Source organism: Zootoca vivipara, chromosome 11 (assembly GCF_963506605.1).
Source record: "Zootoca vivipara chromosome 11, rZooViv1.1, whole genome shotgun sequence".
Classification (NCBI taxonomy): Eukaryota; Metazoa; Chordata; class Lepidosauria; order Squamata; family Lacertidae; genus Zootoca; species Zootoca vivipara.
The window spans coordinates 27,726,508-27,739,365 of record NC_083286.1 but is presented as its reverse complement, the minus strand read 5'-3'; the positions used below and the strand labels follow the sequence as shown (position 1 = coordinate 27,739,365).

At 39.0% G+C, this 12,858-nt stretch overlaps 1 protein-coding gene and 1 pseudogene across 3 annotated transcripts in view; both read right to left on the bottom strand.

Moving 5' to 3' along the window:
• Positions 1–12,858, bottom strand: part of KIAA0825 (KIAA0825 ortholog) — a 191,411-nt gene that overhangs the window by 64,651 nt on the left and 113,902 nt on the right. The gene's annotated exons all lie outside the window — the stretch shown is intronic.
• On the bottom strand, positions 8,368–8,482 carry LOC118077040 (U2 spliceosomal RNA; annotated as a pseudogene).

The window sequence follows — 12,858 nt, the reverse complement described above, 5'->3', positions numbered from 1 at the left end:
TAGCAGCAGAAGCATGATCTAACCTCTGGCTTGGATATCCTCATCCTTCTTACCCTTAGTTATTGTCAATGTACACATTTTATTTATATATACTGTATGTGTAACCTGACCTTTATCAATACAGGTATTGAGTAGGGTGCAGAATATAAAACACAGAACATAAAATAGAAACAAATGAACAAATTATAAAATAAACAACACTGCATACTACACTGTCAAACAAATAAAACAGCTAAAAACAACAGAGTAGGTTACAGAATCATCAGCTGACAAAATTTAGAATGTGTGTTGGCCTGCACAACTATTGCTTATTCTATGTGTACTCATCCTTGATGCCCAACAGCTGCATGCAGGTAACACTCATTATTATAAAACCATCCAACCTCACCATTTAAAGCAACGAAAAACAAAAAAGACCTTGAAGTATCACTAAATAGGAAGACAACTATTTCTGCCTCTGTTAGATCAGCATAATGGCAAGTGTGCTATGTCAGGACCAAAGGGATTATGGGCAAGCAGGAAATAGCAGTGCACCAGCATCTAAAATACTTACTCTGGGCCTGTGGTTGGGCTCTAGCAACCTTACATCAGATTCTACAAGCCTCTATCTCAGAGGAATTATTATTATTATTATTATTATTATTATTATTAATGTATTAATGAATTAATTTATATACCATGTAGTTGCCCAAACGACTCCTAAGCAGTAAGGAATGATTTACAGGATCAGAAGCAAGATAACTAGAATGAGCACGTTCCTTAGGTAAATTCACAACATTCTGAAAACTTGCCTGTTTTATGTAGCTATTTCTTCCACTGTGTCAGAAAATGAATATCTTGCTCTTTCCAAGTGGTTCCCAGAGACATATCAGGCTCACCTTTCACAGAGACTGTGATGATACTGCTCAGCTTGGCACCTGCCATACTTTCAGTCTTTCAGCTTAAAACAAAGTACAGCTTCTCCCACATAGCATCCTGATTAAACAAATTAACTATGGCACTGACTGCAAATGTACACACTAGAGTGCTGGAAATGAACAGATACAATGGCCAAGTCTGTATTTAATTTTAATTAAATTTCGTTCTGTAGCTCAATTAATCCACATCTCCAAATGTCAGCAGGACTTAGGCAAATGGAATGACATCTGCTGCACTGCACACTGACTATAAAACCTTCACTGCATGATACAGCTCTGGAAGCATACCAGGAAACATGAAATATCTTCAGTAACATATAGATGTCTAACTTGGAGGCTCAGAGGAATGATACTATCATAAAAGGAAGGGAAGACTTAAAAAGTAAAAAAAAAGTATTACTGGCATTAATAAATTGCTATAGCAAGGCATCATAAAAAGGAGAGCCTAGGTAGGTAGAAAAGTATATTATCCATTTTAATTTTCCACCCCTTGAAAATATTATCTTGAAAGGCTGCAACTTTATCTGGTTATACTTAAAGACCACAGCAATATAACTATTATTTTCTGAAGTGTCTGAAAGTGGAGAGCCTGTGTTGTGGGGGATCTTGTAATAAAGCTAATACTTTCCGAATTGAATTTTAAGTAAATATACCTTTAGGTCATAAGGAATGTCTTCTAAAAGTGATAGGATATATAAATAAGAGCTTTTATTCCAAAGGACAGTGGCTGCTAGGATAATAATTGTGGGCCAACACTTTCACTGAGCTATGACTCGAAGATCTCATTTCTAGCCAGTCACCGCTATTTCGGACCCCATGAGCATATACATGAAATTAATATAAGTTGCCCTGGCATGCATCACTTTACACTTGTTTACCTAGAATTACATTTGCCATTTTACCAGCCTTTTGCTCAGGTTAGAAAGGTCATTTGTGAGCTCTTTTCAGTCACTTTTGTGTTTTAGCAGCACTGAACCATTTGGTATCATGTGCAAATTGATAGCGCACCCAATAGGGTCTGGAGTGGCGGGAACAGCAACAGTGTTCCAACTGTAGGAAAGAGGAAGTCTCTTCCATTTACCCTCCAACATGTTAGTGCCCTCCCTAGAAGTGCAGCAGGCTGAAAGGACCCACAAACCTTTGGCCTCTTCATCTGACCATGGCCAGAAAAAAATATCTTCAGCCTCTTCAGCGGCCAAAAATTATTTGACCACTTGCTGGCCTCTTCAGGAATGCTCATGTCCATTGCCAGTTCAAATGGGTTGGAGATGGACCTGAGTGAAGCAGGGTAGGCTTCAATGAGGCCTGCCCCCAAAAGATTGCCCCCTAAATTGGCCCATTCAGATTTAACTTGAAGGAGAGTCCCGATACTCCATGCGGCTGATGTTGACGCCCACTAGTTATGCAGGAATATTCCCCCCCCTCCTCTGCTTACGGGCGCCAGTCTATAGGTGCTGCTGCCACCGAGACAGTAAGCCATCTTTCAGTGTATTAATACATTTCTAAAATCCCTATTGTTAATCAGGAATGATGTAGAAGCAGCTAACATCCATGAAACATTTTTACATTCAGTTTGCTTTAATAGCTTATATTTTATAGTACATAATTTAAAAAGCTTGGCTAATAGACCTGAAATTTAAATAAAATTCCAGGTTCTAGTTGCTGTTGCTGACTTTTAAAGCTCCTCTTATCTTGGACATGCATTTCTCTGAGAATACTTTTCCTCCTATGCTACCCCATCATACATATATATTTAAAAGATGTGCACCGTTCTAATAATGAAAGAAGTTAGATATTGTGTGGAAAGGAGCAAATAAAATTCTAAATCTGCAGAGTAGGCTTGCTCTAAAGGCGCATAAGGGAATTGTTTTGTTTTGAAGAGAAAGATTACTGTTGCAATAGTATTTTAGAAGCTTCATTCTTTATGTGCTGAGATTTTAATGTGGTTTGCTTTTACTGTCTTCTTGAAAACTACCTTCTTGAGTAGGCTAGAAAGATATACATTCATAAAATTAAAACAAATGTTATTTTTTTGAGAAATGGTGCATGTCTGCATATACACATAGAAGACCGAGGGAGTATATCAGCTGCAGGCCCATTCAGTCCTTGAACCCTATGTGGAGACTGCCAAAAAGCTCGCCAATTAGTGATGTACACTTGATGTGGATTTTAGATACATACAGAAAAGCATCTCTCTCTTTCCTCTCCTGAAACTCTAAGCCAAAATAGTCACTGAGCGCAACATTTTATTTATCTGCACAGGACAGGCCACTGGCATGTAGCAAGGAGGAACTACTTGTTATCACATTTAGGGGGTGTAAGGGCTGCCTCGGCAAATTCTATGGATGCTAATGCTCCCAGTGCTTCTCTTTTTGATTTCCCCAAAAAACTGCCCCACAACATCCCCCTGCTGTTGGTGCCACTGTAAAATTTCAGGTAATGAGGTAAGGGGCACACTCAGGTTCTTTACATGCCAAGATGAGGAAAATTAATTTTAATGCTAAAAAGATGAGAGTACTGGTGCAGACGGTCACTAAATACGACCAGCTGCTCTATGGAATCTGGAAAGGGAATCCGTTAGAAGCTGAACAAAAGTGGAATAGGTTGCTGTCCTCCAACAGCACAGCAAAGGAGGAGAAGAGAATTAAAAACAACTTTAAACCTTCATTATGTGAACTGTAAAGTGAAAAAAGATCACAAAGCGGTTTACGAATGAAAAGCAAAAAATAATATGTAAAACTTACACATTTTCAGCCATTTCCAGGTCTCCATTTAGCACCTAACCAAGGCTCAAGCAAATTTGACACTTCTGAGCAGAGACAAACAAAATGTTGGCTGAAGAGAGGAATAGTCTAGAGATAGGGCAACTGCAACTGCTTCAGCCAAAATGCAAGATTCAGCCAGGGTGTGGATGAGGAGAGTCTTGAAAGAACTCCCTAAAGTTAGCCAAGGGGAAGGAAAACAGATTTTTGATGGAAGGCTACCAGCCTGATTCCAAAATCATTGAAAAGGCATGTTTTGGTCAACACTGTTCTTGAATATTTTGTGTGTGTGTGTGTGTGTGTGTGTGTGTGTGTGTATGCCATCGTGATAGTCAAAATAACAACAAATGAATTAATATACTAGCCATAATTTTTTTTAAAGTATTGTTTAATTGCCTGATTGCATCAATTGTTAAACCACTAATTACTAATTCTTTAAGTACTGTATTAGCAGTTTTGTAACTGGCTTGCTGATACTATGCTTTTTTCTTGTTATTTCCTATTTAAATTCTGTATAAATATGTTTTTTAAAGAATGAATTTAAACACACCCATACAAAGGGGTGGGGAGTTGGTAAGAATAATTCCAGCAACATATAACAGAATGTGTATTTCTCAGTTTGACAGTATGAGTCATTATAGTGTAGAGTTCTGCATTCTGCTCAGGGCAAATGAATCATCAGGTAGTTTGTTTATGTATTTATTTAAAAGCTTTCTGTACTGCCCTTCATTTTTCTAAGTTTGTTCCTCAGTTCAGAACCACTATGCATAATCATTTCATTGAAAGTGATAATCAAAAATATATAACTGCTTGTTTTCATGAAAGTAAAAGGTAAAGGACCCCTGGACAGTTAAGTCCAGTCAAAGGCAACTATGGCACCCATGCAATACTGTGTCAATGACAGTTCTTTTTTAAAACAGTCCTGTTTTAGGCTTAATAAGAGTCCACACTTGTTTCTTAGGATTTGGAGTAGGCTCAATAAAACAAATAACTTTTCATTAGAAGATTAAAAATACATCAAAATCAGTCAGTGCTTCTTACAAACCAGTGTTGATTGGAGGTTAAACTAGATGATGCATGAAGGGAGCAATCCTAACCCTTAATTTGAGCTGCTTGTGGGAGGGGGGCAGCTAGGATTTGTCAGAAGCTTTGCTGGGCTCATCTAGCAACCAGTGCAGAAACTCCCACTGTGCTTTCCAAAGCTGCAGACTGTTTTGGATTGACCGGTGGTGCTAGTTGGCACAAAAACCCAAAACAAGGAGGGGACAGACTAAAGCCAGCCAAGGAGCCACTGGATACTGACTAGGCCCATTTGCTGGAGAGGGGCACAATCCATACTCCTCTGCTTCACCAATCTGGAGCTGGCACAACAAAAAGAGAAAACAGCTCTGCAAGGACTTGGATGTGGCTCAGCCACACACTGAGAGAATCCATGGCTGCATTAAGAATACTCTACCTAGGTAAATTTGGTTGGTGGTAGTGTTATGCTAAGTAGCATTGGTGGAAGATTTCATGCAGCAGTTCTGATGGAAATCAACACCTCAAGGTGCTTTTGGCTGTTGTTTCAGTACAGGTGGGCTACTTGCAGATGGGGAGCTGCATGTAACCTCAAATTCAATCTATATGTCCCCCAACATTTCCTAAAGCAGTTCCATTCTTTCATCCTACCAGTGTAATCCCTGGAGGGAATGTACCCCTCAAAGAATAAAGATTGCCTACCCCATTTTACAGATACCTAATACTTGAGTCCATCATGGCTATAATTTCCTTATTTCTCACTCACATGTGCCTCACTACTCTCATTATTTCCAAATAAATTCCAATGAAATCTATAATCTATGCTAATTAAATCACACATCTGCCTGGAGGGAAATACTAGATTTTAAGGAAATTATCTTTGTTAACTATCCATTACCAGACTATCTTGACCCTGATCAAACAAATGTTTGGAGCAGGCCTTAGAGCTTCCCACATGCTGTTTCCATCACCCTTACTGTGAAGTGAAGAAGTTTACAAAAGGGGAGGACCAGTGGCTATTTGAGCACAGTACTTTCCCAAGACGCGGGTGGCGCTGTGGTCTAAACCACTGAGCCTAGGGCTTGCCGATCAGAAGGTCGGTGGTTTGAATCCCTGCGACGGGGTGAGTTCCTGTTGCTTGGTCCGAGCTCCTGCCCACCTACCGGTAGCAGTTCAAAAGCACAGCAAAGTGCAAGTAGATAAATAGGTACCACTCTGGCGGGAAGGTAAATGGCGTTTCCATGTGCTGCTTTGGTTCGCCAGGCAAATGTTCAATAGACACACTGCTATATTTAAACAATGTTAACAGTGTTTCCGTGCGCTGCTCTGGTTTGCCAGAAGCAGCTTTCTCATGCTGGCCACATGACCCGGAAGCTGTCTGCGGACAAACGCCGGTCTATAGAGTGAGATGAGTGCGCAACCCCAGAGTCATCTGCAACTGGACCTAACGGTCAGGGGTACCTTTACCTTACTTTCCCATACCATGAAAGATTTAATATTGGAGAAGTTCCCACAGTCAAATATTTATTCATTTTTTTATTTTTTTAAAAAGTATACATTACCTTATCACACTTTAACCCTCAGGGCAATGTACAGTCAAATGTCAATTTTTGGAACAAACAAAGTAGCAGTAGCAGCATAAAATAAGCAAGTGAAAGTAGCAGAAAAATAGCCCTGAAACATCAAGGACAATTAGTAGGGTCACAGTACCCCTCTTCTCTCAGTATGGGCCACCATTAGGGCAACCAAGGTAATTTTGTGCCCAACCAGAACTATAAACAGAAAAGGGAATGTTCTTTTCTGCACTATGTAGCTTCCTGCATTAGTGCATTCAAGTTCAAGACACCATTGCCCATTTGCCCAACACTGGCATGCAACCCTCCAAAGGTTCCTCATGAACTTTCTAAAATTTCATTTAAAAGTGGGGACAATCCTGGTCCCCCTTTTTTACCAAAGTAAAATATTTACCAGATAAAAAATATTTTATACTAAGTGGCTACAACTGCACACAGAATTTGCAGTGTAATCATGACATAGATTAGTGGCCTCATTATACTTTCTTTTTTTACTCTCAATCTTTCCTAATAGTTTCTTACACTGAATTTGAATTTTCAACCACTGCAGCGTATTGAGTTGACGTATTCAGTGAGCTTTCCACCACAACTCCCCTTCCTGAATATTCAATTCATATTCAATTCACATGTTACCCTCCATGTAAGTTACATGCCCTGTCAATCAACAGATTGTTGAGAAATTAATTACCCAAAGCCTAGCCAATTCCCTTTAAAACCTTTTAGAGACACACATAGCAGTCTCTCCAAGGATACTAAAAAGATGCCCAGCTCCATTGCTGTGTTTTGGCTGGTGGTCTGAAGAGGACCTTGCCCTCAATGCTCTTAGATGAGGATAGGCTTAAACAACTAACAGGGGTTGCAATGGCCCAGTGCACATCATTGATACAGTGCCTTGTCTCAATCTCTCCAGCCTGATGTCTCTTCACTGTAAAACCATATAATTTATTACTCTTACTACTATGTCATACCTCACTTGTCAGTAATGCAGATATACATTCTGAGAATTTAGCCAGGTATACATTCTGAGAATTTAGCCAGGGGACTCTCTAAAGCACAGGCTTCTTCCTTTGCTATTGTAGTTGAGGGGTTTTTTGTGTGCAAATGCAAAACATATTATGATTTTCTGTCATAAAATAAGAGCGGATGAACTAAAGGTTCTGACCAGTGGAACATACTTCAGGATGAAGCATACTATAGCAACTAAATGAAAACCTTAAGAGTGCTAGAGAGAGAGAGAGAGAGAGAGAGAGAGAGAGAGAGAGAGAGAGAGAGAGAGAGAGAGAGCATGTCTTGCCCAAGCTCACCATCTGACAGGCGTGTATTTATCCTTTTTTCAAAAGAGCTTCCAGAGAAGATCAATAGTTCAGTACTCAAAAGACACTCCTAGCAGAAGTACCATTGAATTTTAAATTAGTGGAACTTGGGGCTGGTGAATGGTTAGAAAAAAACAAGAGCCCCAAGCAAGTACATCAATAGACCTCCCACTTCATATTACTAATTATGAGTAGCTGATTATTTACAAAAAAACTTTTATAAACCCCTCTTAATAGGACAAAATATATAACATAAATATCATCTATATCAAAACATATATATCTATATACATATATCACATATCCTTAACATTTGAGGAAAGTAAAAGTTGTTCAGAGATTATGGCTTGGGGTTAGTCTTTACAGAATAGCTTCAGATTTTTAACATTTCCTCCTTGCACTTCTGACAGCAAGTTCAATTATATTTCCCTTATAGGAGATGTTCTACATTAAGTCCTTCCCACACTGGAAGAAGGAAAACCAAATAGTACATCTTGCCTTTGACATGATATGCAGTGTTTTACCTATCGTGTTTTACCTAATGTTTGCACCTAGTTTTTAAGAGCCATTATATGCCAGGGGATAATGTGCGTAGGTGCCTGGGTTCAAGACTAGCTCAATCTTTGGACTGCTGCGTAACCTTGGCCAAGTCACTATATCTTTCTCCATTTCTCATTTGTAAAATAGGAGTAATACTGACTTGCCTTCTGAGAGAGAAAAAGAACACGAAACACTTGCTCATTAGAAGTCACCATTTTGGTACCTAGCCACTGAAAACATGGCAGGAAAGTCTATTAGAAAAAAAAATCCTACTTAATAATTAATTCTGAGATCGTATTTTATTAAACTGATAAGAGCAGATACTACACTTGATCTTAGCTAAAAGGCCAAGAAGCGATAAGATCGTATTTTATGACTCAGACTAAGAATTCCTGTGAACTCCCCCCGCCCGCCCCCCAAAGATCAGAAAGCAGCACATACAGCTTCAAACTATGTCACAGAATCACAGGACTGATACCTCAGAACCATTTTTGTTCTATTGTATGCTATTTCTTGGGGGATATCTCTCTAAAGAAACTTAGGTTTTTATATTCTAAACCCTTCAAGTGCCTTCATAATATTCAACTTGTTAATCTTGAGAGATGACAATGATGATGAAACAACTCTGGGCAGTTTCCAGCAAAATATTAAAATACAATATATATTTTTTTTAAAAAATTAAACATTTTTGCCCCACCACTTGACTCAAGCAACCGAGACTTGTTTGATTCAAAGTAATTTTTTCAGTACTACACAGCCTCATGTTTTAAATTTATTTTTAAGTCTTTCTAAAGAGGGATATGCAAATTATAGCATATTATAACAATATAACAAAAACAGTGTGTAATTGAAATAATTTTAAAATATTATATTATGAGCATCATATTTGAAATTAATATATCTGAAAATAGTATTTTACAAGATATGGCTGAAAGTCTATGGTATAACAGGTTATAACTCATTTATACCTTATTAGATGCTTCCCTTTCTTCCATAATACTGTTCATCTAGCCTACACTTCATGCTCAAGTCATGCAGATTGGAGTTGACTCTCAATTACACAAAGTCTTTCTCCAAAGATGACAGTCCAAATACAGTAGAGATAAAATACATCAAGGTTTAAAATAGGTCCGTTCAGCCCCAGTGCCGCTTCATCATGAAATGATATAATTCACTGATGCCTCTGCCTAGCCTAACATATGTTCTATTCACAGCCTGCGTCATTCTTCATTTGTAATTATTTCCTTTTTTTTAACCCATCTTGTAATACTTTGCTTGGCTGAAGACAAATACTGAAAAGCAAAAGAAGTATTATCATATGATGACCTGTTCCAGGGTATTAAACCCCTGTCAAGGTTTGATTCTAACATGGGGTATCGATGACAGTACATCAATTCAAGCATCATGTCCTGAATTAGACTATATTAATTATCACTTGAGTGCAGTATGCATGAAAGTGCTGTTTCATTGACTAAAAAGATTTGACTGAATAAAAATCCATTTCTCATCTGGTTGCTTATGGATAAAGACATTTGCTCTCTTTGCCTTGGATTGCTCTTTATTAAATATGATATTTATAAGATTGTTTGAATAAATTGTCTCACTCAACAACAGACTTAAGTATTTTTAAACAAAGAAAATTAAATGGATTGTCTACTGATGGTTACTATTTAATCATATAGCTATGTGAATAAATTAGGTGAATACTATGTTTAAAAAGAATACTATGTGAATAAATTAGGTGAATACAGTACTATGTTAAAAAAGAAATATGAAAACAAAAAGTGCAATATACTCACTTTAGAATCCCATATATTAAAAAATAAGAGTAAATTGAAACAAATGAAACAGAAGAACATTAAACTACTGAAAAAATATGCAAGGAAAGCAATACAAGATAATGTAATCTTAATATATCCTTTAACTGAAAAAACCAGTGTTAAAAATATATATTCATAATAAAACCTGATAGGTTCATGTTTACTTTTAGTCATTGCTCAGATGTATTATATATAATCATACCTCTTTATATGTGAGTCAAGGGATAAACTATGATGGCATGGATCCTGAGATAAGTGAAATTAAAGAAGTTCATAGAAGGGAAGTTCCCTCTCCCTCCCCCCCCCTAAACCCCTATGTCCCCATAAAATCTCTCTGGAAGGTTAGGGTCCCTTCTGAACAATGTACAATGGAGCACAATATAACAGTGATGAGTCTGCTTGTCTCCTGATGCTAGTAAAGGTAAAGGGACCCCTGACCATTAGGTCCAGTCGTGACCGACTCTGGGGTTGCGCGCTCATCTCGCATTATTGGCCGAGGGAGCCGGCGTATAGCTTCCAGGTCATGTGGCCAGCATGACAAAGCTGCTTCTGGAGAACCAGAGCAGCACATGGAAACGCCGTTTACCTTCCCGCTGTAGCGGTTCCTATTTATCTACTTGCATTTTGACGTGCTTTTGAACTGCTAGGTTGGCAGGAGCTGGGACCAAGCAACGGGAGCTCACCCCGTCACAGGGATTCGAACCGCCGACCTTCTGATCAGCAAGCCCTAGGCTCAGTGGTTTAACCACAGCGCCACCTGGGTCCCTGGGTCCCTGATGCTAGTAGCAGACTCCAATTCACAGAAGGTTAGGAGGTGTTTAAGAACCATACAAATGCAAGGCCATTACTTTTGAAACCAAATAAACAGTGCTATTTTTTAGAAAAAGAGGGGCCAGAACTCCCTTGTTCTCTTATGCCGACAATGGCAGCCCCCTGAGAAGTGCTGGAACTCAGTTCTGGCAAGTTCCAGCTGAAAAAAAGTCCTGAGCTTAACTCAACCCTAAACAGCAGGAACCAATATAACTCACGTTGGCACTTAAGAAATTGACAAACCTTAATATGATTTCAACTGTGTTTCAACCTATACTCCAGACAAAGGCGCAAACAATTGTCAGCTTGCAATGGAAGCAACAACTTCTCATCAAAGTTATCAGTGGGAGGATAAACAAAAGAGCACTTAGTATTCACAAGAAATTCAGGTACCTTTGAAACAGGATTCACTGTTACTATTTTAATAAGCAAGACCTAGTTGCAGTGCTTCCCTGGTATGTGTGTTTTGCCTGAATGCGTTGCTGAGGTGGCTTAAAACAAATGCACGCACGCACAGTTTAATCCCTACTCTAATTTGGGTCTTATTTATTGCTTTTAAATGTTAAAATAGTGCAACCAGTCTACAGGCAAGTCAATGGAACGTGAGATGTCTTCATGCAATTATTAAGTACTTGATTTGGCCTAGAAAGAGATGTGGAGGGGCAATTTAAGTAGCCCCAGCTGTGGCCTGGAGTATCAACTGTGGACTACATTGCAAGGGTGCTGTAAGCTATACTCTCTCAGCACAACTCTTCTTCTTGCACTACTAGTACAATAGTGAACTATACTGCAGGCTTATTGTATACTACTCTCTCTGTAATGCGGTGAAAAAAAGCAATGGATAAAATAGCAAGGTTACTGTAAGCTACTCACTCAGCTCCAGCACAACTCTCAACCTGTAATAGCCAGTGCAGGGCTGACATAAATCAGCCAGAGACTGATCTGCAGTATTCAGTATGAATTACACAACACAGCTGCCATTACTGCAGCAACAACCCCTATGAAGTGCATTTGCTTTGGAATTTGCTATAATAGTGGGCTTTTTGTTTTTTGAATGTTTCACAATACATAAAAACTGAGTTAGAGCAGGAACTCTTATATCTAGGTTGTGTCTGAGAGAGAACACAGTTTGTTTCCAATCCGCGCTACATTTATTTATCTTCTCCACTGATGTCTAAGAGCATAAATCCCTGTGTGAATTAGGAAGTGACCTATCCTAAACAGTTGACATTTGCTATCTTATTTATTTTGTGTTTATTATACATATAAATAGTAAAGGGTAAAGGTAAAGGGGCCCCTGACCATCAGGTCCAGTTGGGGTTGGACTCTGGGGTTGTGGCGCTCATCTCGCTCTATAGGCCGAGGGAGCCAGCGTTTGTCCGCAGACAGCTTCCGGGTCATGTGGCCAGCATGACAAAGCTGCTTCTGGCGAACAAGAGCAGCGCATGGAAACGCCGTTTACCTTCCCGCCGGAGCGGTCCCTATTTATCTACTTGCACTTTGATGTGCCTTCGAACTGCTAGGTGGGCAGGAGCTGGGACCGAGCAACGGGAGCTCACTCCGTTGCAGGGATTTGAACCGCCAACCTTCTGATCAGCAAGCCCTAGACTCTGTGGTTTAACCCACAGCGCCACCTGGGTATAAATAATGTAACACATTTATTAGGAATTTAGCTTGATAGATTTATGGAAAAGTAACATAATTGCAAGTTTCTTTCTTGAGTAGTTATTTTATTTTTATTTATTTACAACTTCTTAAAAAACTGAAACAAAAGCTCATACCAAAATGAAAACTTAGTTGGTCTTAAAAAACTGAGACAGTTCTTTCTGTGTTTCTCTGTCCTATTCCAGCTACTTCATTCTATTTCCCCTCCCAACTGATTGTCTATTTTATTCATACTCAGGCAGCCAACATTCTGTGTCACCGAGTTATTATAGAGCTGTTAGATTTTTTTTCTCTGAAAGGTTTTTTTTGCTTACCTGCACACCTTACAGGCACCCTGAGTCTACTGATACCTTTTGTGTGTGTGTGTGTGAGATGCAGTTTTGTGTGTCTGTGTGTCCAAAATTACACCCCACACACATGCACAGAAAGGTATATATATC